This window comes from Prionailurus bengalensis, chromosome E2, assembly GCF_016509475.1.
Source record: "Prionailurus bengalensis isolate Pbe53 chromosome E2, Fcat_Pben_1.1_paternal_pri, whole genome shotgun sequence".
In the NCBI taxonomy this organism is placed as follows: Eukaryota; Metazoa; Chordata; class Mammalia; order Carnivora; family Felidae; genus Prionailurus; species Prionailurus bengalensis.
Window position 1 is genome coordinate 61,663,959 of NC_057352.1, and position 23,451 is coordinate 61,687,409.

The 23,451-nt window shown below is 50.2% G+C and overlaps 1 protein-coding gene across 12 annotated transcripts in view; it reads right to left on the minus strand.

The window, feature by feature from the left end:
- The window catches only part of ANKRD11 (ankyrin repeat domain 11), a 179,891-nt gene that overhangs the window by 106,238 nt on the left and 50,202 nt on the right, over positions 1 to 23,451 (minus strand). For 11 of the 12 annotated variants that reach the window (XM_043599914.1, XM_043599904.1, XM_043599908.1 and 8 more), the window contains exon 2: positions 4,251 to 4,331. The exons of the other annotated variant lie outside the window; for it this stretch is intronic. The gene's annotated coding sequence lies outside the window, so the exon portion shown is untranslated. The remainder of the gene's footprint in view (positions 1 to 4,250; positions 4,332 to 23,451) is intronic. 12 annotated transcript variants of the gene reach the window in all.

Sequence of the window (23,451 nt, forward strand, 5' to 3'; positions counted from 1 at the left end):
GTTACCACAAACTGCCCAGAAACCTTTCCCAGAGCCCAAACAGGTGTCTGTCTCTACATGCCTGCCTTCCAACGGTGTGCTTGGGCTCACAGAGCCCAGAAGTCCGTTCCAGCTAGAAACAACCAGAGGGAAAGGCCCTGAAAGGCAGAACTCCCAGCTGGGGCGCAGGCTTGGGCATGGGCTCAGACCTTCCCCTTCGGCACGGACCTGCTTACTTTCCACACCCTCTCCTTGCCCTAGGCACATGAACTCTCCCAGCTTTCCAAGTACCTTGGAAGGAGAGAACCAAAGTTCTACCCGCTGGCAAGCACTGTCATGTGGGGACGGCAAAAGCTTCTGGGGAAAAGTGCATGAACACCCTGTTAATTTTTATATTAACCAAAAAACATGCATTTAATGAATTCTAATTCTAATGACATCTAATTTACGTAGTTGAAGGGAGCCTAGTCAAAGAGTATTCTCCAGAACTAAATACACAATAAAAATTTATCACGCGAAGAAATTCAGGAAATTATACTGGCACAATTAATTAGCTAAACATATCTGATAACCAAGCAAAGGGTGCTTTGTTATCTATTTTTAAACCCTAGCAAAACCTCTTTGTTAAAAACCCAAATGAATTAGCATCAGGACCTACAAGTTCCTTACAACCTGCAAATCCAACCCAGCACTGCTCACGGTCCGTGGCGGCAAGTAGAGCTCACGGGCAACCGCTTGTGCTGTGACCATGAACTGCACCTAACGGCCAAGGCGCATCGGGCTGGCGGTCAGGTCAGGAAGAACTTCCACTCCTACCACACAAACTCACGAGAGCTTCTCTCTGTTTCAATACCGGATGGCATCGTATTCTGGGTCCGGAGGGCACCCTCCAAGCTTGCCGCTCTGGTGGGGTCCCTGGTGTCGCCAGTGCACGGACAGCCGGCAGAGGGGCACCCGGTTCTACCATCCGCAAGACTTCTGGTCCCTGTGCTTGGAAGACACAGGCCAAGTGCAGCCATGCACACCTCTCCACAGTGATCACCACCTATGCGGACGCCCAGCTCAGCATCACATCCAGGGAACCTGAAACTATGCCTTGCAAGTTCAGTGTTTCGGCAAGTCACAAAGCGACCGTTTTTTTTTCTATTTACAGGTGTTCAAACTAAAAGAATAAACCATTAAAATCTACACCTCTGTTCATGTAAACACTACCTGTGGGGCACCTGGGTGGCTCAGTGAACGCACTGAGCGTCAGACTTCGGCTCAGGTCATGATCTCGTGGTTTGTGAGTTCGAGCCCCACGCTGGGCTTGCTGCTATCAGCCCAGAGCCCACTTTGGATCCTCTGTCCCCCTCTCTCTCCCCCTCCCCCACTTGTGCTTTTCCAAAAATAAATAAATATTTTTTAAAAAACCACTAGTTTTATTATTATAACATGCTACTTTCAGAAATTATTTTGTTTTTGGAAACATAATTCTGAACTCCTGTTTCGCAACAAGCATGAGTGTAACACTTACGCTGCCAGGGGTCAGGGCCGGGAGACAAGTTTGACTCGCATGCACACACTCTCCCCTACCCCTGGTGAAGTGGGAGCCGCTATGAGCCCTGCTCTGGAGAGGCAGGGACCCTCTACCAAAAAAAGATGTTAACAAAGCAAGAATCACACCAGCTGTCAGCTGAAACTAGCTTTATGCTAAAGAAAGGTTTAAAAACTTATCTGATTATTTTAAAGCTTACATTTTCATAGAGTTTTATTCCCATTTACAGGGCCATTTAATCTCAGAAGAAATCTTTAAGATGGGTGTCACCATTACCGCTTCACAGGGGAGGAGCCCAAGGACTGGACACAGAAAGCCAAGTCACAGAGCAGCCCGGCACATACAGGCTGTCTCAGACCCTGTAACGGAGTCATGCTTGAAACAACTCAGGGCGGGACCAGCCCAGAACCATCCAAACTGGGTGCCTAAATGATGCTCAGACAGAGACGAGAGCACAGGATTAAGTACTCTGGGATTTAGCAAGCCCACCTCTTCTCCTACCTGACCTAAATGGCTCATATTCGACCTTAGGGGGTCAAAATGAAAATTAATCACTGATGTGAATAACCGTGGAAAACTACTAGAGAGCCTATAATCATTCTGTTTTTCAGATTCTGCCTTTTGATTCCAGGAATGGTCACGGAGGGCAGACCTCAGCAAGCGGCACACACTGCTGTGGGCCTGGCCCTGCTGCCACAGCGGGGCCACTCCCCAAGAGGGGGCCCGGCCTCCCTGCAGCCACAACACGCCTCACATTAACAGGAACCTTTATCTTTATTCAATCCAAACACTAGTCTTTTCTTTAAACAGTCTTTTGTTAAAAGATTATCACAGTCAATATTACCTGAGTATTTATGGTTCACGGAAGTAATAAATGGCATGAGACACCTGGGTTATTCTTGTGATATGGCCAAAAAAAGTCAATCCTGCCTATGTTGAAAACCTTCTAAATGTTAACACATCTATTAACTCCACACCACTGGGCCAGCCCAAGAATTTGCCGGCAAAGAGTTGCTAGTAACTTGTTTTCTTTTAATCAGGAAATACATTGTTTTGAATCACCAAAGACTTACTAAAAGCCTAATTTAAGTGGCGTTTCCTTTTTCCTCCTTATAAATTAAGACCAATATTACAGTTTTCAAACAAACACAGAGCTCAGCCTCCCGGTGTGAGTGGGTTCGGTTCTCCCTCTGCCTCACCTTTTCCCTTCTCTCCTGGACCTAGTCTCTCTGTGGCTGCCCCACTGCCTATGACGACCCCCCCCCCCCACACACACACACACCCCACCACCACCATCACCCCCCCCCCAGGGAAACTACCCTGGGGAACCCCCCGCAGGGTGTTACAAAGCACCCCACCACCCCACCTGATCAGCAACGCCTCCACTGGCCACACTGGCTTCTTTCTAAGCATTAACCATCCTGCAGATTAAGGGAGGACAATGCGAGGCCTATTCTCAGGGACATCCAAGATTCCCGTGCAGTCAAACCTTATCACCATTTCCAAGGAATACTTTGGTCAAGTCAAAGGGACAGGCCAGGAAGCTTCCACGAGGCCTGATTCAGTGATGGCTGAGATAAAGGACACTCCACACCAAAGACACAGAGGGAAAGGTCTCTTTCATGTCTGCTAGGAACAACAATGCAAAATGGGTTAACACATCTTTGGATGGTCCACTTTAAGACACTAATGCCTGGCGTAGGTATGAGACACTAAAATCAACCGAGAGTTTTCTTTTCAATTGTTAGCGATCTACACTCCAGAGGAAATAAATGCCTTCCAACGCAACAATCTCCCCAAGGTGGGGAGGGGACTCTGTCCTGGAGCAACAGACGCTGCACCGGACCTGAACCTGGGGTCTTCAGGGGTAAAGTTGCCCCTCCTCTCAAAAACCTTGCCAGTGGTTCCCAGAAGGAAGCAGCAAGTAAGCAGGGCAACCTGGCCAAAGATCCCACTCCTTACCCACCAACCACAAGAGCTGGCCTCAAACTTCTAGGGATACCGCCAGTAGCTGCCCAAACACACAGGACACCAGACCTGAGCACAGCCAGGCCCCCACTGCTTCCCCCAGAGGTGGGAACAATCCTCAGACTCAAAAAGCTCTTCTTCACGCCAGGTGTTCATGCAATGTGTACAGAGCACAAAACAAAGTAGTCGGTACAGGGTCCCGACGGTCTCCAGACCCCTTGAGCACAGAGCACTTTAGATAAAGAGGTTGAGCAGGGGCCCCTGGGTGGCCCAGTCCGGTGAGCGTCACTCTTGATTTTTGGCTTCGGTCATGACCCCGGAGTCGTGGGATCGAGCCCCATGTCAGGCTCCAAGCTCAGTGTGGAGCCTGCCTGAGATTCTCTCCCTCTTTCCCTCCCACCCTCCTCCCTTTTCCCCTGCTCAGGCTCTCTACCAGTCAATCAATCAATCAATCAATCAATTAATCAATCAATGAAAATAAAGAGGCTGAACAGAAATAAACCCCCTTCGCGAACCAGTCTACCAGCCTGGGCTCCACAGAACCGTGTCACTGGGATACCAGAGTGCCGGTTATCAGCCCACAGTTCACCACCACTTCTCGGAGACACCCTCATCTGAGTGAGGTCCAGAGCAAGCCCCACAACACCCGGCCAGCACTATCAAGCCCGAGAAGGCCCACGTGGAAGTCCAGCATGATTTTCATGCCCCTTCTTACAAAGCAAAGCAAATAACAAACTGATGAATGGCAGTGCAATAAAATATTTACCGATTCCATAGCTGAAAGCTGACGCTGATGAAGACTGTATTGAAATCCAAGGGGGCGCGTCCCCGATCGGCGCTGTGTGTTCTGAAACGAGAGAGCAACATCAGCTTATACGTCTCTACCTCGGGTCTCTGTCTCATCTCCGTCTCTCCACGAGGGGCAACCTGTACTTCCCTGCCGGCTTCCCTCACGTCACGGAACTAAGCACAAGAGGGTTTGAAACGTCGTGTCTGGCTGGTGTGGGCTACAAAGGGAGAACGGGCCCTGCTCGCGCTTGATGATTTGCGTCAGGACACCATCCAAATGGGAACCTCTGTTCTCAGCAATGCTTCCTGGAAAGCAGTGCCCGGAGAGGCCAGGTTCGGGAAAGAACCCTCAGTGGCTTACGGGTCTCCTTGGAGATGGGGCTTCAGGACTGGGACCTCGAAGGGACCATTCAGAGACCTTTCTCTTTACGTGGAATTTGACTGAAATCTCGCAATTACTAAGGCTTTGTTAAAGTTCTGCATTTTGCATCTTCTAGGGACATCCTGTTGCGGTCACAAGAAAACGCAAATTCTCCCTCTGGCTCACAGAGCCCCGATGACCGGCCTCCCACAGCACCTGCTGCCCCCCACACCGTGTTCAGCCTCCACCTGGAGGCCTGAACCTTAACAAATAAATCAAGTGGCCGCTGTGGCCTTGTCAGTAAGAAAAGGAGAGATTACGGCACAGTACCACGAAGAAACCTGGCTGAATAAAACTGTATCATCTCCTAGGAGGGCTCTGAGACCTTCAAGAATAAACCAAGACAGTAACAAGAAAAAACACCACTAACTCACAACCCTTTTTCCACAACCCCATCAGAACATCACACTCTCTTCTGTCTCCAAACACATCAAAAGTATGGAGTCACTAAGGGACTCACACTGGTGGACAAGAGGCAGGAGAAGGCTCTGTCTCAGACACGGCATTCACATGAAGCAGGATCCCAAGTTCCACCCTCAGGGTGCTAAAGATCTCTGTGGTGTCTTGGCCAGTGCTTACAGCTGGGTGTGTGTTTGCAAACACGGAGCAAGGGTTTTCTGTCCCTGTATTCCTGCACAGGGTTTCTCGAAGCTAGCACGAACCTCAAGCACTGGTAAACACAAGCAAGGAAAAGCAAATTCCAGTACACCACACAGCTTGGTTTTATTGAAAAGCAACAAGTATGTGATTAAGCTTTTCAATTTTCTTATAAAGACAGTTACGGGGGCGTCTGGGTGGCTCAGTCGGTTGAGCATCCGACTTCAGCTCGGATCATGACCTCACAGTTCCTGAGTTCAAGCCCCATGTCGGGCTCTGTGATGACAGCTCAGAGCCTGGAGCCTGCTTCGGATTCTGTGTGTGTCTCTCTCTGATCCTCCCCTGCTTATGCTCGCACGCTCGCTCGCTCGCTCTCTCTCTCTCAAAAATAAACATTAAAAAAAAAGTTATAGAACAACACAGAATGCATGATGAATGCCTACACCAGGAATACAGCAAATAACAACATCTACCATTACAGTGTTGAAGAAAACTGAGGTAGTCTTAATCCAAGGTTTCTCAAACTCAGCAGCAGTGGCATTCAAGGCTAGGTCACCCTCTGCGTCCTGGGCAGTGGTGGAAGGTGCTGACTAGCAGTCCTGACCTGGAGCCTACCAGATGCCAGCAGCACCCCCCAGGCTGTGACCACCAGAACGTCTGGGGACACTGTCACAAACCCCCCTGAAGGGCAGAGAACCAGGGCTGTACATCCACCTGCGATTTGACAAAAAAGGAAACCAAATCAGGTTTAGTTGTCTGTGGTCATGCAGGGAATTCAAAGCAAGTTGCAAAGAGCACCCAGGTCTCCTAAATCCTGGCCTAAAAGTCTTATCAGTCTAAGGGATAATACTTTAGGAATTAACCCAATTATGTCTGGAAGACAATGCAAATTAAGAGCCTCCAAAACATTTATGCCTTTTGACAGAGAAACCCCATTTCTGAGGAGTGCACATGGAAGAAACATTCTGATACGGAAACAGCTTCATGTAGCATACATGTTCACATCAAAACCCCTGCGGCCACGACAATCAGGCTCCGTTGTCAAACAGAACTGCACCGGACCACACCGTTATTGTAGGCTTACAGCTACAGGGGTTCACAGGGCACGTTCCCCCCCCCCCCCCCCGCCCGAGAAGTAAAGAGATCAGTGAGGACAGAGCACAGGCGAAGACCGCGGACACGTGAAAAGCCAGTGTCCGACACAGCTGGTGGGCGACTGGGAGGGGCTGAGGAAGCATTCCACAGACGGGGCAGGGGCCCACCCCTGTCTGAGGGCAAGGCCGTCACGACACACAGCCTCGCGGAGAACCCACCTAAAGCAACAGGGAGATGTTCCCGCCGACGGGACTGGCAGGATGCACAAGGCAAGAATCACAAGTGCCAAAGTCCGATGTGTGCTGTCTGTGTGAGAAAAATGACACAGATTCTGTACTTTTTATTCATTTATTATGAGAGAGAGCGTGAGTGAGGGAGGGGCGGTGAGAGAGACAGAGACAGACTCCCAAGCGGGCTCCACGATGCTCAGTGCGCAGCCCGACTCAGGGCTGGATACCCAGGACTGTGAGGCCGTGACGTGAGCTGAAATCAAGAGTCAGACTCTCAATCGGCTGAGCCACCGCGTGCCCTGAAAATGAGTTTTTAAAATGAACAGATGCACAGCCATAAAGAAAATCAAAAGAGGGAAACTCTGTAGACCAAAAACTGGGTAATTCCAGAAAATCAGGAGAATCAAAGCATGAAATCAAAGCAGAGAAAGTGACTGGGAACGCACTGTGAGAACGGGGGGCGTGGCGGGGGAGGGCACAATCACAGGAAGTGTACAAGACCACATTGTACAAAACCAGCTGGCTTGGGGAACCTGGGTGGCTCAGTCGGTTGAATGTCCGGCTTCGGCTCAGGTCATGATCTCGCGGTCTGTGAGCTTGAGCCCTGCGTCGGGCGCTATGCTGACAGCTCAGAGCCTGGAGCCTGCTTTGGATTCAGTGTCTCCCTCTCTCTCTGCCCCTCCCCTGCCCATGCTCTCCCTCCCTCCCTCCCTCCCTCCCTCTCTCTCTCTCTCTGTCAAAAATAAATAAACACTAAAAAAACTTTTTTAAAAAAACAAAAACAAAACCAGCCGGCTCTTCCCAGGCAGGACCAACCCAGACTCCACCAACCACCACCCCGCACTGCCTTTCAAGAGGTTCCCCAGCACCCCGACTCCCTGCTCACCCTCAATATGGTACGTCACCACGAGGAACAGTCTTTTAGACATCACGCACACACACACATCTTGAAATCCTGATTAATGAGGACATGAAAACAACTTTTCTGAGGGTCTAAGTCAGGAAATAGTACCAGTTATCTCCAGCTCTTAGCAAACTCATCGAATTCCAAATCAGCATCATGCTCTAAGGGCAAAACTCAAAAGAAACACGAATATGCTGGTATCTGCCCATCTCTGGAGTGCACTGCTGACCTCACCATTTTATGACAGGGTCACGGGCAATGGAAACATGAAGATAACAGAAAAGGGGGCGGTGACTGTTCCACCTCATTGGTGTGAAGAGGCTCCAGCAAAATGATGGCTCATTTACTTGCCATCTCCCACAACGCTTACCCGCTCTACTCCTAGAAAGCGAACAACCTGAGCACAGACCACGGGACACCGTGCACCAGCCTGTCTCCCGTTACACAGGAACTCAGAGTCAGGAACAACTCCCCTCGTTCTAGGCAAGTGCTCTCTACTCCCGCCCCTGGAGCCCACGGAAGACAGACCTTAACAGAAGCCACATACCAAGCACATCAGGGACACAGGCAGGAAGCACGAACCCACCCTCCCCCAGGCACAGCAAAAGCCTGAACCGAACGGGGCCGTCCAGCTAGAAGATTCGCCTTGAAAAAGGAACGTAAAACCCAAAGAATACACACACACACACACACACACACACACACACACACACAAGCACAACGCAGCAAAGCTACCGGATACAAGATCAGTGTACAAAAATCTGTTGCATTTCTATCCTCTGGCAAGAACAAAATCTGAAAGGGAAATGAAGAAAACACGGTTTACAACAGCATCAGAAAAAATACTTAGGGACGAATTTACCCAAAGAGGTCAAAGACTTGCACACTGAAAACTCTGCCTTAAGAAACCAAAGACGACCTACGTGCGTGGACTCCTGTGTTCACGGACTGCAGGAACGAAGACGTCAGCGCGCCATGAAGACATCGACAGAGTCGCGTGCAGTTATAAAATGCTTTCCTCCGGGGGTGCGGGGGGAGCTCAGTCAGTCAAGCCTCGTGGTTTCGGCTCAGGTCACGATCTCACAGTTCGTGGGTTTGAGCCCCTGTATCGATGGGGCTCTGTGCTGACAGCAAGGAGCCTGCTTGGGATTTTCTCTCTCCCTCTCTCTCTACCCCTCCCACACTCACTCTCTCAAAAATAAATAAATATTTTTTAAAAACGTTTTCCTTTAAACATCCTATCTAGTGCAACTTACAGAACTATAAAAGTTTTCCAGGTTTTTCTTTTCCTAAAAGGGTGATTTTTTTTTTTTTTAATACTAGAGAGAAACTCCTCAGACTATCAACCTCTAAAACAAGGGGATTAAGATTTGAGAATCCCTAAGCCTCTTTAGTCCTAAAAGTTTAAGATCCTTCAATATACAACATAACATTGTTTCCTTTAGAAACACACCCCCAGGGGCACCTGGGTGGCTCAGTCAAAGCGTCCAACTTCAGCTCAGGTCATGATCTCGCTGTCCGTAGGTTCAAGCCCCACACTGGGCTCTGTGCTGACAGCTCAGAGTCTGGAGCCTGCTTCAGATTCTGTGTCTCCCTCTCTCTGCTCCTCCCCTGCTCTCACTATGTCTGTCTCCGTCTGTCTGTCTGTCTGTCTGTCTGTCTGTCTCTCTCTCTCTCTCTCTCTCAAAAATAAACAAACTTTAAAAAACAAAACAAAACAAAACACCCCCAAAGGGGGTCAGTGGAGTAAAAGACTCTTGATCTCAGGGTTATGAGTTTGAGCCCCAAGTTGGGTGTAGAAATTACTTAAAAATAAAATCTTTAGAAAGAAAAATACGCTCTTTTCCTTCAACGTATTCTTCTCATGGAGAACATGAACCCACTGCAATACTTTGTACGGCTGGACTCCTAGGACGCACGGCACAACACAACCTAAGGGGTGGGGAGGGAGCTGGGGGAGGCGCAGGGCTGTGAGGACCCACCTGGCGCCCCACGGAGCTGAGACAAGCGGAAGCAGGCGTGCTCAGCTCCGATGCTCCATGTTTCGCCGACTGTACTGTGTCGTGTAAGGAGGACAAAGCTCAGGAAGCAGCTGTGGAAGGAGCAACCTGTGATCGGGCGCTCTGCACTGCAGCCCCAACCCCAGCCCCGTGGGGTGAGTCCATGGTCCTGAGGTCCAGCCCATGGAATGAGAGGAACACGGCCAGAACCAATTAAACTGCTTTCTTAAGAAAAACAAAGGGGAGTTTATTCTTTACATGGTATCTTTTCCAATTTACTTTTAAGTTTATTATGAAAGAGAGAGACAAGACAGCATGAGTGGGGGAGGAGCAGGAAGAAAAGAGAGAGAGAGAATCCCAAGTGGGGGCTTGAACTCATGAATCTTGAGATCAGGACCTGGGCGGAAACCAAGAGTCGGATGCTCAACTGACTGAGCCACCCAGGCGCCTCTCTTTTCCATGTGTATCTGGAATTTTTTTTTTACTTTTTAATTTTTTTAAGTTTATTTATTTATTTGGTGGGGCGGGGGGGGGGGGGGGGGAGGGTACGGACACTCCAAGTAGGCTCCATGCCTTCGGTGCAGAGCCTGATGCAGACTCACGAACTGTGAGATCATGACCTGAGCAGAGATCGAGTCCGACGCTTAACCGACTGAGCCCCCCAGGAGCCCCATCCACAAATCTTAATGTTAGTTTGTGCTGGCTGGACCCCTCCCCTTCTACTTTCTGTCCCATCACGAAGGCAGCCGCACACCTGCCAGGAGAATGAGAAGTGGCGAGCCAGCCAGTCGTCCAAGCCCCATCCGAGGCTTTTGGCAAAGCCTCCCCGGCCAGCAGAGTCCACATCCAACTCTGTCCTCCCATTAACACAATGTCCAAACCCAGGAACTCCCACTCGGGTCTGCTTCTCGGTTAGGAATCATTTAGAGAATTCTGGAGTAGCCAAGCCCGAGTGCCTGCGACCTGACACTCAGGTGCACTTACGTCCCTTCTGTATGAGGTCTGACACGCAGGATGGTGGCCCCAGCGTGTCCCCACCACTCACCTGTGCCGCGTCCTCCCAACACTTCACTTACCTCGTGACAACCCTACCGGAACAGGACCGTTCCATTTCTCTGATGAGAAACCAGGTTCTAAAAGGCTGACTCATTTGCCTCAAAATCAGGATCAAACTCAGGCAATCACACACACCACCACCCCCCATCCCCCACCCCATGTACACAAGGCTCCTGGAGAGCATTTCAAGTCCACGACCGAGACAAAGCCCTCCCGCGCCTCCAACGTGACACAATACTGGCGCTGACAAGGAGGGAGCTCAGGCCGCGAGCATCCGGGGCAGGCCCGCTTCTCACTCCCTCTGCACCAGGAGTGGAGCTGCCGCCCTCTGCGCCCAACCGCCCCCACGCCCTTCTCGAACCACTCGGGTTTCTCTCCCCAACTCTATTAACACTTTGTTTCACAAGCCAGACTTCCTCCTCCACTTGCTCCTTAAATGGGGCTCCCCGCCTCTCTCTGGACGATCTCATCTGCCTCTGCGGCTTTAATAACCACGCGGTCAAATCCCTTCCACTTCTCCAACTCAGAGCTCCCCAGTGAACTCTCCAAGTCCAGCCACGTCACAGCCACAGCCACCGGCACACTACAGTGCACACGTGGGCCCCCAAGGCGGCTGTGACTGCTGTGTTTCCCGCCCCAGGTCCGGGTACCAGTGTCTAGATGCTCATCCAAATTAGAAACCTGTTGTCCCCTTCTCTCTGGTGCTCAAAAGTCACCTGACAAGTTCTGTCAATTCCAGCCTCTCAGCACACTCCTCCCCGCTGGCCTCGCTCCTAACTCAGCGGATGTCCGGATTTCTTCACTTATGCTATCAAGACAGCATCTTTACCTCTACTCCGACCAACTCACCCCACACTGAGAACTGAACTTGGCAGGTCTGAATCACCTCTCTCACGCCTATGGGAGTCACTGCACTAACAAGTATAGTATGTTAGTGTTCAAATTTCAAATCCAGAGTGAGAAACATTTTACATCACGACACACACAGACACACACACACGGGGCTGAGTCAGTTAGGCGTCCGACTTGATTTCGGCTCAGGTCATGATCTCACAGTTCATGGGTTTGAGCACCACATCCAGCTCTGTGCTCACAGCTATGGAGCCTGCTTGGGATTCTCTGTCTCCCTCTTCCCCCCCCCCCACCACCCCCCCCCACTCTTTATCTTTCTGTCTCAAAATAAATAAACATTAAAAAAAGAAGAAGACGACGACACACGTACACACAAAGACACAACTGCAGGGAGCTGTCCCACACAGCGCCCGGGTGTCTCCCACTCGAGCCTAGGCCGGCTGCCGTGTCGCTTGGTTTTTAAAGCAGGTGCCTCCCACCCAGGTGACTTCACGGGCCGTCAGCTTTCCTAGAGTGGACAGGCACTGTTCTCTACTTTCTCCTCATGCTGCCGTCCTTGGGAGACCTTCCCCCAGTGCCGCCCCCACCGCCCCCCACGCTGCAGGGCAACCACTGAGCTAATCTCGCAAGTCCCTGCAGAGCCCAACACCATACCCAGGGTCACACGAGTACACCAACACTGAGACCCAGTGCACAGGAAGCCCTCCACCGGGAGCCTCAGAGCACAAACCCACCGGTGTACTGGCCAGCCTGGAAACAAGCCTCCCCAGCAGAAGCGCGGTCCCAACAAGCCTCCAGCCTCTGCCTCCGAGAAGCTGTGCGCTTTGCAGCCAGCTCATACTCATTCTTCGATCTGGATGAAAACTCACCTCAAATACATGTAGTTTGGGACAAAACCGATTAGAAATTAAGAATACAGAAAGAAGGCTTCCCCCGCAGAACATTTCACTAGAAGCCCCAGATGAGTGGCCAGGCCTGGTCACCTCCTAACCCTCAGGCGATTCATCTGGACACAGCTGGCTCCTCAGAGTTTTCTGATTCTGCATCACCTACAAATTAGTATGTTTCTTTACGTAAAGGGTCCAATTTCTCCTTCAGGTTACTGCTTCCTGACAGTGCAAAACCCCCTCTACGTGCCAAGTTACAGACCACTTTTCTCCTCCACCTTACTACCACCTACAAAGCTTTCAAAACGTATTATTACCATTGGAAAAGAAGCATCACGGGCGCCTTGGTGGCTCAGTGTGTTAAGCGTCCAACTCCTGGTTTCAGCTCAGGTCAAGATCTCACGGTTAGTGACTTCGAGCCCCACGTCGGGCTCTGTGCTGACAGCTCGGAGCCTGGAGCCCACTTTGGATTCTGTGTCTCCCTCTCTCTCTCTGCCCCTCCCCTGCTCGTTCGTGTTCTCTCTCGAAAATAAACATTAAATATATATATATATATATATATATATATATATATATATATATATATCGCTCACTAGTCCGAAGATTAAACTCTTTGAACTCTCAAGTTCAAAGGTCTCCCTCAAGGAGCAGCGAGGGAGAGAGACAGGGATGAAGGGAGAAGGAGGGCGCCCAGCCCACAAGGACTGCATAGAAACCAGTCACGCTTGGAAGAGAGCCAGAGAGATGTTTGGGATCAGCACAGGGCAGTAATGCTCACTGGCTGTTGTCTGTAACCACAGCGCCTGAGGGGAGACACCCACACAGGACGCTGGCCTCCAAATGCAGAAGCTTCCAGGAATTTAAGACCCCCCACTGTCCTGTCCCACGCACTAGATGGAAACAGGGCCCAAAATGCAAACAGGCATTGAAGGCAAAGGGGATGCCTGCTGAGTCTCAGAGACTTAAATCACCTGTGATTTATCTCCTACATATTTCTACCCCAAAAGATGCCTCTGCGAGTCTGTCGCTGGGGGTAAGGATGGTAAACTGTTAGTTTTGTGAAATGCTTCCCCAGCAAATCTAGTAATAATCCCTGATCTAGTCCCACTGCCCCATCCAAACCCCCAATTATGCAACTGTGGAAACAATCGCCAGAAAGCAGTGTTCCTCAAACTTGAGAATTCTCGCTACCCTTCCCTCCAGAAGAAGTTTAAAGAGGCCTCATTTGAGGAACAGGCCAGAGAAATGAGAAGATCCCACCCACGTGCCAGGAGTAGCGGGCTGCCCGCGGGCTCGTGTTACGACATGAAGGGCCCAGGCCGCTGGTCTATGGACTGTGCTGCCCTCCACACCCCACGACAGAGGTCTCCTGGGTCCAAATCTGCTCTGACGGACAGGATCAAACCGCTACTTATTAAAGGCTGGAACGCGGATGGGCAAAACCAGACTCACGCAGCCACACCACACATGACATCAGAGAAGGAGACTCCATAATCTTCTGGATTCTAGCGATCTGATGGGTGAGGAGCTACCTACTGCTAGGGCCTGGGGTTTGGGGGGGTGCCCCCACCTGAAGATCGCACAAATGTGCAAGAACGACCCTGCAGGGCCACTGCAACGGCCACTGCAGGGCCAGTGCAGGTGCACGTCGGGTATGTCCATCAGCGTGCTGACTCCCCTTCAAGACAGGACATCTGCTCGGAGCGCAGCGTCCGCCTACCAGCCCGCCACCGCCACGCCTTCACAAACCAGCATGCTTTCAATTTCCTCAGTTCAAGGAGTAACGTGTCTGTCTCACTTCCATTTCAGCATTTAATTGCATAGGCTAGCAATGCCCTTCACGGACAGGGCTCCTCAAATGTCCAGAAGGACAAATGTATTCTAGTAACGCAGCTGAACCGGTGCAATGACGCATTTTGCTGCCAAGCAGAGAAGACACCGACGCATCCACGCGTATCCGCCCACCAAACTGACAGGAGACACCCCAGGCAAAGCAGGTGATTCTCCCCCTTGGCGAGTGGAGTACAACTTTCCTCCATTAAAACCTGAAAGTTCAAGTTAATTCCTGGTAGAAAATCAACAGGAACCTCCAATGATGGCTGTCCTGGCTGTTAAGAGAGAACAAAGCAGGGTGGCCACTCAGCAAGAGTGAAACTAAAGCAGCTGTAGAGGAGGAACTAAAATCTGGATCCAAATGCGTGAGCATCAGGGCAACCAAAGCCTCCTTTCTGGATTCACCATCAGAATATTCCTTCAAGAGGACTTCCTTCAGAATTGAAATAGATAATTATTTTCAACACTGCCAATTAAGTGCAAGATGCAACCAGAAAGCTTTGACCACATATCTGTTTCAACTAAATTACTACAATTATCTTAAGTAATTAGCGAATTGTCAATTGAGACATCCCGGAATAAGGGTCAAAAAATGGTACTTTTTTTTTTAAAGGTTTATCTATCTCTGAGAGCGAGCGAGAGCACGCGCGCGCGCGCAAGCAGGGAAGGCGCAAAGAGAGAAGGGGACAGAGGATCCAAACCGGGCTCCACACTGACAGCACAGAGCCCGACGCAGGGCTCGACCTCACCAACCGTGAGATCATGACCTGAGCCAAAGTCTGACGATCGACCAACTGAGCCACCAGGTGCCCCAAAATGGTGCTCCTCAAAAAGAAGTTACGTTTAGCTCTCAGGTGGACTAACTTCCTAACTCTAACTGAACAAAATTCTGAATTCAATGTACATTTATCAACCGTATCTTAAAAGTGATGGGGGAGGGAACTGGAAAGTGGGGGAAGCTCAAAGTGGTTTCATTTAAACCAAAGACGGCAGGGCGCCTGGGGGGGCTCAGTCGGGTAAGCGTCCGACTTCAGCTCAGGTCACGATCTCACAGTTCATGGGTTCAAGCCCCGCATCGGGCTCTGTGCTGACAGCTCAGAGCCTGGAGCCTGCTTCGGATTCGGTGTCTCCCTCTCTCTGCTCCTCCCTTGCTTGTGCTCTATCTCTCAAAAATAAATAAACATTAAAAAAAATTTTTTTTTAAACCAAAGATGTTAACAGTCAATATATGAGCACTCGTCCCCAATCTCCTAAAAGGTGACGTGCAAAAAAGGAACAGTGTAAACAAAACTCATATCTCGTCAAATCTAACCATTTTTAGAACAGTGACATAAACTATGTTTAATTCCTTGAGGAGAAGCCCATAATTAAAGACATAGGACACACACACACACACATACACCTTAGGGCAAATCTTGTTTCTAAACTAAGAACTGTCCACTTATAAAGGGCGGGGGGGACAGGACACAGCTCTCATCCCATGAGTTAAAGATGGTGCTTATGTACCCTACAACACAGAATAAAAGTGAAAGGCTGTAAAAAATCTTTCAATTACACACCAAAAAATGGAACACGTGTGCCTTAACACCTGATTCCTTCCCTCTGACATTTGCGAAAACCAGCAGGGCCACAGTGGCTGTCACCGCCTCCTGCAGCGCCCCTGCTCTGCGCTCTTCAATCCGCCTACACCTCCTCCTCCTGCGCCTGGTGCCCACTAACCTCCCACAGCCACTGTCACCTCTGAACCAACAGCCCTCCAAATCTTAGATCTCAAGCCTGGCACCTCTCATGAGACCTCACTCCTGTGACACACCTTCACAGGGGCGCATCTAGCTGGTATGTGAAACTCGCGCACTCAGACCCGGGCCTCGCCCGCCCCCTGTCCGGGCCACACTTCCACACGTCCCGTGTGCTCACTTCCCTCCTGTGTCCTCTGTGCCCTCCTGCAACCAGCCACCACGGGGCACAGTCATGCTGTGGCCAGGGTATTTTCCTGAAGATCAACATACTGCCAGCTAAGACTAGAGACTACATCGCAGGTCAGAATTATGACCGTGCCACTGTCTGCTGGCAGTGGCCCTGGCAGTGACCTGCATACGTTCTAACAGCCTGTTTTCTCACCCGCAGAAAGAGAAGTTCCTGGATACAAAGTACGAAATGAACACAAGGGAGTCAACCACATTTCTAGGCACCAGCAAGCCCCAGCTGCAACACGGGATGGAGACAGGTGAGTGCCACGCACCAGAGCCCCAAGAGTGCAGGCACACCAGAAGCCCCCGTTCACGACAGGCAGCAGGGCAGGTGAGCCAGCGGAGAATGGTCACGCAGGGAGGAGGCCTGGTCGACTCCCATCCACATGAGAACGATGGAGGGGCGTCTCCGTGCCCCACACCGTACGTGGACACTAATCTGGGAAAAAGATTAAAGACAAAAAGTACACAATTTCCAAAAGGCACAGGAAGCGATCTTTACGTCCCTGGGAGAGGGATGAACTGCTTCACCAAGATACAACGGGTCACGAAGCACCATCTGGAAGAAGCTGCATCCTGCAGAAGCTGTTACAGTCCCTGCAAGGGGACTCGTGTTCCAGTCACCTCAGAGGTAAACACAACCGAACACTGGCTTCGTCACGCATCGACTGACCCTCCCTCTGCAGCGGGCCACGCTGCCTGACGCGCCCACCGGAGACCTCTTTCAAACCTGAGTCGAACCTCTCAAACCCCGCTGCTCTAACAACGAAGTTTATCTAACGCGCCAAACCCTGCCGTCATTCGCACCACCTTCCCGGCAGCTTTGCCACAACCGCATTCGATCCCAGGAAGCCACTTTCTCTGCTCCTCCGTTAGAAGCAACGCCTCCTCTGTTCAAGTTTTATCATGAGACTGCACAATTTAGCCCCATCCTCGACCCCCCCTTCTAATCCCAGCCCTCGTGTTTCCTGTCATCTGCAGTGACTTCCTCCACTAAAGTCTTGAACCCCTCAGAATCCTCCATGAAAACATTAATCTCACTGCCCATTTCCATCAGAGCTCTTGGGATGACCAGGTACACTGTCAATGAGCTTTAATATTTTGAAAATAATCTTTTTTTTTTTCCTGAGCAGTAGGTCTCAACAGGGGCTTAAACTATTCAGGAAAGCATCTTGTGAACAGACGTGCTGTCACCCAGGCTTTCCTGTGGCACTTACAGGGCACAATCAGTACGGGTCCGAGGACTTAGGGAGTGGTCGGTGAGGCTGGCTCCCACACACGGCCCCTGACAAGAGCGTCAGCCGGTGGTGAGGCTGGGAAGCCAGGCACTGACCACCCCTCTCCAGCTACCACAGTCCCAGACGGCAGAAGGCTACTTCGTTTACACTGAAAACCTGGGTTTACTGCAGCCAGACGCGTTCACTGGTGGTCTCGGCTAGATCTTCTAGATCGTTTGCTCCAACTCCCATCCCGGCACATCGCCTCTCCATCGCTGTGCACTTTTACACTGTGGAGACGGCCTCCCTCCTTAGGCCTCGTGAACCACTCTCCGCCATTGGCTGGAAACTTTCCTGCTCAGCTTCCTCACCTCACCTGTCTTGGCCTTCACAGAACTGAAGAGCCAGGGCCTGGCTCCGGATTAGGCGCCGGCTCCCGGGAATATTGGGAGCTGGCTGCTTCCAGCTTCTCTCCGGACCACGGACCACTAAGACTGTCCCCATACCAACAACAAGGCTATTGTGCTTTCTTATCACTCGTGCGCTCGCGGGAGGAGCACTTTTCATTCCTTCAGGAGCTTTTCCTTTGTGTTCACAGCTCAGCTAATGTTCAGTGCGAGAGGCCTCGGTCCGGCCTATCTCAGCTTCTGAATGCCTTCCTTACTCACTAAGCTTGGTCATTTCCAGCTTTTACTCAAAGTGAGACTCTTCCTTTCACTTGCACGGACAGACCATCCCAGGTAGTGGCTGGGCTAATTTCAGTAACGTGGTGTCTCGGGAAACAGGGGGAGGCCTGAGGACAGGCAGAGAGACAGGGGACTGGCCGGGCGGTGGGGCAGTCAGAACACACAACAGGTATCAGCAGCTAAGCTTGCTGTCCTCTACAAGGCACGGTTTCTGGCACCCCAAAACAATCACAACAGTAACATCAGAGACACCGATCGCACCAAAGATCACTGCAACAGCACCAGCAAATCATGAAAACGCTAGAAATACCGCAGGAATTACCAAAATGTGACCCAGAGACAAAGAGAGCAAGTGCTGCTAGAGTAACAGCACTGGTAGACCCGCTCCCCGCACAGCTGCCAACATCTCCAATCTGTAAAAAGATACCGTAACTGCAAAGTGCAATAAAACAGAGCGTGCCTGTATACGAGATTTTGAAAGCCGCAACACCAAGCAAATGCTTTCACTTCTAGAGAGAGAAAACCAAATGGGCCCTAAACACCGCAACGAAGGAAAAACAGGTAACAAAGTCCTCCACCGAAACAGCGATTTAGGCATGAGGGTAAGGAATTCCATCTAAAGGGCCCCTGGGTGGCTCAGTCGGTGGAGCCTCCGACTTCAGCTCAGGACATGATCTCGCGGTCCGTGGGTTCGAGCCCCATGTCGGGCTCTGTGCCGACAGCTGGGAGCCTGGAGCTGCTTCGGATGCTGTGTCTCCCTCTCTCTCTGTCCCTCCCCTGTCCATGCACTTGCACACACACTCTATCTCTCTCTCTTGCTCTCTCAAATAAAAATAAACATCTAAAAGTCTTTAAAAATAAATGAACATTAAAAAAAATTTTTTTTCAAATGAGCTTCCTATACTATACATGTGCTAAAATTCTCTGGGAGGATGTCCTAAATGAACTTTCATTCTAAAGAAACTAAAGACATTCTCAAAACAGGCTATATTACAGACTTTTCTTTAAAAAAAAAAAAAAAAAACCTGCAAATCCAAGGTAAGAATACATCCTAACATCTAATTATAAATGCAGTCATAAAGAAATCAATTTAAAAAACAAAAAACCCGTTTCAAAGATGTGCAAACCTGAATCGAAAAAATTAACCCTGCCCTGCAATTTAAGCATACATAGGCCTCCTGCAGCAATCTTTGCAACCTAGTGTTGCCACAGTGACTCATGGCACCAGCCATTTACAGCACCTCATCGAAAGTTGCTTTCCCAGGTTCTCCTTGTAAAAAGCTTCCCTCAAATCATCCAAGATCTGAGCCTGATGATGTATCTGCCGGCAGATTTCAAAATAATCTATTGTAGTTAAACAACTACAAATTAAAACTCTAAAAGGGGCACCTGGGTGGTTCAGTGGGTTAAGCATCTGACTTTAGCTCAGGTCATGATCTCACAGTTTATGAGTTCAAGCCCCATGTCAGGGTCCGTGCTGGCAGCTCAGAGTCTGGAGCCTGCTCTGGATTCTGCCCCTCCCCGGCTTGCACACGTACGCACGTGCTCTCTCTTTCTCTTTCTCTCTCTCTCTCTCTCTCTCTCTCTCTCTCTCTCTCTCTCTCTCTCTTTCTCTCAAAAAACAAATAAACAGGGGCGCCTGGGTGTCTCAGTCAGTTAAGCGTCCACTTGGGCTCAGGTCACGATCTCATGGTTTGTGGGTTAGGGCCCTGAGTCAGGCTCTGTGCTTACAGCTTGGAGCCTGCTTCAGATTCTGTGCCTCCCTCTCTCTCTGCCCCAACCCACTCACATTCGGTCTCTATCCCTCTCAAAAATAAATAAACATTAAAAATTTTTTTTAATTTAAAATAAATAAGAACATTTTTATCAAAATCTAAAAGTTAAAAATCCTCGCACTAGAAGCAAAATCAAGATCAGCTATGACCAAAATTCTAGAAAAAAAAATTTTTTTTTAACATTTATTTATTTTTGAGAGACAGAGAGTGAGCGCAGGAGGGGCAGAGAGAGAGGGAGACACTGAATAGGAAGCAGGCTCCCGGCTCCCAGAGCCCAATGCAGGACCCGAACTTGTGGACCGTGGGATCATGACCTGAGCCGAAGTGGGACGCTTAACTGACTGAGCCACCCAGGTGCCCCCCGAAAAATATACTTTTTAAAAGTAAGAAGCGTTAACTCACCAACGTGGGAAGAGTCAGACAAATGTGTCCACGGCGTGACAATGAGTGCCCAGGACAAGGGTTCAGGAATCACTGAGCACAGGAGCCAAACCAGCAACAACAGGCGTGGAGAGCAAGAAAGCCCTGCAGAGGCGGGGTGGGCCACCCACAGGCGGTGGTGCCTTGGAACACACACCAGGGTATATCTACACTCTCCGCCCTAGGGAATAACAGTATTCTGCACGGTCTTCTAAACGGTTAGAGCACAATTAAAGGGACAGCTGGGTGGCTCAGCCGGTTAAGCGTCCGACTCTTGGTTGGTTTCGGCTCAGGTCATGATCTTACAGTTCTTGAGTTCAAGCCCCATGTCAGGCTCTGCACTGACAGTGCAGAGACTGCTTGGGATTCTCTCTCTCCCTCTCTCTGCCCCTCCCCTGCTCGCTCACTCTCTCTCTCTCTCTCTCAAAATAAATAAACATTTTTTTAAAAACAAATCAAAATTAAAACCTATGTTTTGGGATGTGATGGAGTAGTACCTACCTAAAGCACAAAGAAGAAGCTCTATTTCAGAAAGCTGCTTATCAACAAGAGATTAAAATTCTTCCTTTGTAAAGAGTTGTGCTCAAAAGTGATCCCGAGTAAAGAAAACTCTCTAACCTTCTCCCTAGAAACAGCTTATCCAGACACACTGATTTTGTCTGTCTCCATCTCTGTCTCCCAATTCCTCCAGGTTTTAGGCCAAATCAATTTTTTACTTCGCTGGCCTGTGTCATTCAAGAGTGGTTTTACAAATCTAAGATTCACTTCTTTCTTTCTTTTTTTTTTTTTAAACTTTTAAGTCAACCTTATGACCAATGTGGGGCTCGAACTCATGACTATGAGACCAGGCGTCGCACGTGCTTCTGTCTGAGCCGGCCAGGCACCTCCAAGACTCACTTTCGAGAGAAGTGCGCAAGCGGCTCACGGAGGAGATGTGCACAAAGGGCACGTCGTCAGGGTTGGTTCCCAACACACCCCTGCTTCCAGCAGCTTCCCCAGGCCCTGTGCCCCGCTCCCACCTCCAGCCCCCTGCACGGCCGCTGCACTCCTGGCCGGCCTCCAGCAGGCCTCTGGCCCTCCTTCCAAGGGGCTGTCACGGTCACTAACCACTGTTACGAAGCACTTCACCACAACATCCAGTCTCTCTGCCTCTTTCATAACAAAGACAAATATGAATTTTTCCTCCAGCCAGGAAATATGTCAAACATTTAGTATTCCAAATTAGACTTGATCTTAGTCAGCAAAGAGAACACATACCTGTACTCCAGGGCATCAGGGGCCCTGCAGGCAGGGAGGAGGTGGGAAACACACAGAGCGCTCCAATTCCTAACACAAACATCCCGCCCCCAGCACCACCCTGTACTAGGAGTGTCAACACACTCGTGCAGAAGGACACCAGCCACACACGCCCTCCCCACCCAGAGGCCACCAAGCCTGTTGAGCCCTTTCAACCAGGTTTTGCAAGCAAGAGACATCAATTTATTAGGGACGGTACTTACGAGGAACACCCCTTTCCACATATAAAGACACACAAATGAGATGGATTAGGTGAGGGCAAAAAGCAGTGGTCTGTTACCAAGACAGGTTAAGAAACACGTTTGCACACGTGCTGAGGGATGGACCGAGAACCCAAACGGGTGCAGAGTGAACCCACTTGGAGAACGGAGGTCTGTCCCTGGAGGAGAACGGGAGCAGAATCGTGCACATGTGTCACCAGTGTGTGAGGACAAAGTGCCCTGTCCAGCTGGACGGGATAAAGCGCGAGCGGTAAACCTGAGGGTCAGGTACACGGTTTTAGGAGAACATTCAAACCTACTGAGGGTGGGACAGAAGCTGATGGAAACTTCAAATCTTTCATCAGTAAGAACATGGGGGCGGGGGGGGGGGGGTGCTGCGTGGCTCAGTGAGTTAAGCGTCCGACTCTTGGTTTCGGCTCAGGTCATGATCTCACGATTTGTGAGTTCAAGCCCCACACTGAGCTCCATGCTGCTGTCAGCGTGGAGCCTGCCTGGGCTTCTCTCTCTCCACCCCCTCAAAAATAAATACATCAACAGTAAGATAATAACAATAACACAGAGATGTTTTACCAAGGAAAAGTAGCTAATGATTTTTATACTCCCACCTAAAATAACAAGACTCAAAACAGACAGCTATTGGTGTGCAATTTTTAAAATTACAAGCGGAGTAAACAACACACTACACTGAAAGCCTCCGCATCAAAAAGACATGAGCAGAAGAATTTACCAATAAGAAGGTAAGTTTTCATGCCCAGAGAATGCTCTAGCTACAGTTTCCCCCTGAATTGTAACCCAGAATAGATGGAACACTGCTCACCCGAGTTTCATGGGCTTGTGCATCAAAGACCTTTGCTGAGCAAAGCAGCTACTAAACCTTTCTGAAAGGTTCTGTCTTCAGAGGACCTACTTTGGGGAGGGGTGCAGGGGGTACCTGCTGTCACAATCAGTAGCTTCACTGACTACTTCCCCAAAACCCGTCCGTCCCTGCATACATGGAAAATCCGATTCAACCAACAACACTAGAAGAGCCAACTGGTGATCATTGCGCTTTTAGCCACTGCCTCTACTCCCAAAAGCAGGAAAAATAAAATGATGCCAGTGGACCTAAAATTATTACGGACCACTTCAGGATTTCTTAGTATGCAAGGTTACTTTCAAAATTCTTATAAACAATCAATTATGAAGAACCAACTGAAAGACCCTACTCTTTTGCCAGTGTCTCTATGAAGTGCATCAGCGACTGGCCTCAGGGAGCCTAGAGGAGGGGTCTGCAGAAGGGAAGGAACCCACAGGGGACGACGCACCAGGGCTGGCAGGGGCACACACAGTACCACGACCCTGCTGGACCCTGAGCCACTCAGCTCACACGGCACCTACCGTGCAAAAAGCACCTAGTCCTGCTGGCCTCCAAGGCCAGGGCCAGGCACGGGTACAGGGGCACAGGCTTACTGCACCCCGCATCTCCCCAGAGCAGGCCCAGCTTGGTGGGGGCAACTGTTCATGGCTGATGCCTTCCCAGACCCAGACCCTACCTGTGTGGCTTGTTTGTAAAAGGAAAACCAGTTGTGTGGACGTGGCATGGATCGAGCCCTGCAGAGGGAGGGAGCAAAGCGGACAGCCCCACCCCAGGCTGGGCACTTGTGGAGAGCCTCAACAGTCCGGCCTCAGGGGGTCGTCACAGCACCTCCACGGGACAGATTCCACCATTCGACACGCAC